Source organism: Emydura macquarii, unplaced genomic scaffold, assembly GCF_026122565.2.
Source record: "Emydura macquarii macquarii isolate MOO-44397 ecotype Brisbane River unplaced genomic scaffold, CSIRO-AGI_Emac_v2 contig_3113, whole genome shotgun sequence".
Classification (NCBI taxonomy): Eukaryota; Metazoa; Chordata; order Testudines; family Chelidae; genus Emydura; species Emydura macquarii.
Window position 1 is genome coordinate 1,861,163 of NW_027133250.1, and position 3,843 is coordinate 1,865,005.

The window sequence follows — 3,843 nt, forward strand, 5'->3', positions numbered from 1 at the left end:
CAGAGGCGGATCGCCTTGCATCTGCATATGAACAGCCTGATGCTAAGAGTATTAGAGGGGCACAACGGGGGGCCATTCGGATCAGGGAGCCATTGAGGGCCCATTTTGAGAATGATAACCAATGATAACCAATAAGGTGTTTTTGTTAACAATGCTGTGCCATTCTACAACTGCTATCCAGCTTGAGCTGTGTATCAGTGGCAGGTGAAAGCACCATATGCAACACCAAAATAAAGAGTGCTTACTGTTCTCAGAGCTTGTCTTTATTACATGCGAAACAGTTCACAACACACAAAAACACAGGGCTGGAGAGAAGGAAGCAGAGGGGTGCAGTGTGAACTATGACAGCTGGGTGAAAGTCCAGCTGTTGCTCTCATGGCTTTCTGAAAGGGGGGACTGTAAAAGGTAACAAGACGGGCCAGGAGTTTGGTAGGAATGTGTGGGATGAATCTGGGTAGTGCATGGAAAGCAGCTCTGTAGCGGCTACAAGAGGGGGTGGACACGCATGAACTCTGTCTGCAATGTCACTATAGTCTTTAGAAGCTCCGTCTGCTCCTCCATGGCCTTGATCATGTGCTCGTGATCTGCCATCCTTTCCTGTCTCTCCATCTTCTGACTTTTTTCACAGACTGTCTCCATGACCTTTTTTCTCTTTTGGTCGCCTCAGAGAACTGGAGAAGTTCCTGGAACATCTCCTCCTTGCTTCTCCTAGGTCGCTTCCTTATCAGCCAGAGGCGCTTCGTTGGTGTAAGCGTTTTAGATGTGACTGTCACATCTGTGGAAGCACAAGTAACAATGAACAGAAGCATTATTGTGGGTGCCCTAACTATAGATGCAGTATTGTTAAACACACCTCTTTCTCACTGTCCCCTGGAAGAGCAGAGCTCCATGATTAGCCTGGACATGGTGAGTTTTGTGGAAGGGGAGGGGGAATCATAGTGGGGTGCAGGTTCCAGGTGGATGGTTGCTTGAGGCATAAATGCAGATACATAAGGACTAAATTTCTCATTGTGCCACCATTCTCCACAGGCGGGGGCCATAGAAGCTGATATCTCACTACTGAGAGTTAACAGGGATGCTAGGGTGCATCTCCTCCATGCAAGCAGCCTCAAACTGGGTCCCTATGCTGCTCACCTGTGCCTTGCTTTGGTTCCACACAAGTGATTGCCGTTTGGCACAGGAAAGCGTCTTACAACAGGGGAAGAAACAGAGCCACTCTGCCGAGGAAACTGAGGCAGAGAATTGGGAGAGCACCTACAGGAAAGTTTCCTTGAGATCTCACCAGAAATTGCAGCATGCATTAACACGCTTCTCAGCCGCGCTGCCTAGCTGCACAAGGAAGGCACATGGAGACACAGCTACTCTGGTGCATTTCTATCCTTCAACTAACTATGATTCAGCAAAGTAAAAGCCCCCCGTGCCTCCTGTACAGAAGCAGTATCAGCTTCGAAAGTATCAAAAGACACTTACCAGAGGTCCCCTCTCCTGCACACCAGAGCTGTAGGGAGGGGGCTTGCTACAAATGTCCGGGGTTGACAACAGCTCCTGACTCCCAACCTCACCAAACAAACTGGTCCCCAGCTCTGGGTCATCCTCCAACTCCACCTCCTCATCAATGACTTCTTCATCGGAGCTGATTCTGATGTCTACACCAGAGCAACGGTTTGCCTTTCTGACATTCTGGTAGTTCTGCCGGAGCTCCTTGATTTTCACTTTGTACTGCAGCTTGTCCCGTTCATAGCCCTTCTCTGCCATGGCACAAGAATCTGTCTGTAGGTATCAAAGTTCCTTCAGCTGGAGCGAAGCTGGGACTACATGGCCAACTTTCCCCAAATGCTGATCAGGTCCAGCAGCTCCAGTGTGCTCGAAGAGGAAGAGCGTTTGGTGCATGTAGCCGCCATGGTCAACTGGGAAGATGAGATGTGAGCTCTCCACGCTGACCAAGCAGGAAGTGGAATTTCAAAAAGTCCCAAGACTTCAAAGGGGAAGGGACGGGTGGCCTCAGAGCAGCAGAGATCAAATTTATGGCCAGAGTGGTCATTTACTGTGACATAACTGAACTGCGGTGTCTACGCTGACCCTTTTTTTATTTGCATAAAAATAGCTCCATGTCTTTTGTCGCGGTGGTTTTATTTTGTTGGCGGGGGTGGGATGGGGTGATTGCAGTGTGTACACCAACACTGTTTTGCAAAAAAAGCTGACTTTTTCAACAAAACAGTCTAGTGTAGACTAGGCCTTACACTTTAAGTCTTTTGAAAGTGTTATGCAGGTTTCCTTTGAGGATGAGGACTGATCGGTCAGACATATAGTGATTGCTGTGTGTAAAGTATTCACCCACAAGTGATGTGGTGTTTTTCTCTTTTATCATTTCCTGTGTGAGTTCATTTGAGAGCACAGTGATTGTCTGGTTTCACCTACATAAAAGACCTATCAGTCTTCATCCTCAAAGGAAACCTGCACAACACTTTCAAAAGATGAGCCTCGGAGCTTAAATTCATAACTTTGCTAGACACTAATCATGGTCGTAATAAAGACACTGGTTTATGGCTTATTACAACAATCAGTAACCCACTAAGCCCCCCTTTTGTCCTATGACTACAGCGGTGTTGGTGGGCCACTTCACTTTGAATGGTACCTTAGATTATGTGCTAACTGCTTATGCTAATCTATCTATTCAAGCCTGTATTTTGCTGTGACATGCTGAGTACCTTTTCCAGCTCTGAGGAAGAGCTCTGTGCAGCTCAAAAGCTTGTCTCTCACCCACAGAAGTTGGTCCAATAAAAGACTCTCTCTCTCCAACTTGCTTCTCTAATATCCTGGGACCCACACGGCTATAACAACACTGCAAATGACTCCCCTTCTGTTATTATTAACAATATTTTTATAACATCCTAGCATGGTAGGCACTTTCTAAACATTTGTGGCTGGTTTGTATGTAATTGGAGTTTAGAGGAACTCCGACTTCCCACGCTTGAAAGGGGCTGGCTGGAAGGGGTTGGCGCATCTGAGGTTCTGGATTTGCTGAATAATCAGATCAAAGACCTTGAGCCAAACTAATCTGTGCGTCACAGGGCTAAGAGCTAGAGCAGGCTCCTGCACGACTCCTGTCTGCTAGAGACACAGAACCCAAGAGGAGGCAATCCTCCCTGGAGAGGATCACTAGAAGGAAGTAGCTGAGTGACTGCACGTACAGCCCTGTCCTGAGCGCTGCTGGGGCTCTTAGGGCAACGCTGAGGTGACCATGTAACTGCAGACCCTCTCAAGCGTCCCAGAACCAGGGCTGGGAGGGAACCGTGAGGCTGTCATTTCCCCAGCCTGTGGCTGTGGCGGGCTCCGAGCCAGAGGGCCCAGGCTGTGCGCCCACACCCGGCACCTTGGTGATGGGCAAAGGCCGGAGCGCAGGCACGGGCTCTGCAAAAGAGAGGCCGGCAGCTCGGCATGCCCAGAGCCGGCTCTCACGCGCTGCCCGCCGCAGGGCCCCAGCCCCGGCTCCGACAGGACAGGCCCACCCGCTCCACACACACACACACACACGCGCGCACGCACGCACACACACCCCCACCAGCCCCGCCCAGGGCCCCGCCCCCACACAGGGACGGCCCCGCCCCTGGCCCCACCCCCACAGGGCCAGCCCCGCCCAGGGCCCCGCCCCCACACAGGGACGGCCCCGCCCCGGGCTCCCTCACCCCACAGTGACAGGCCCCGCCCCCGACAGTGACTGGCCCCGCCCAGCCCAGGACTCCCCGACCGGGAGGAGCGCGCGCCTGGCGCGGAAGCGGCGGGCCGCGCGAAGCTCACTCACGGCTCCCAGTGCGCAGGCGCATCTCCTGCGCGCCGCGCGTG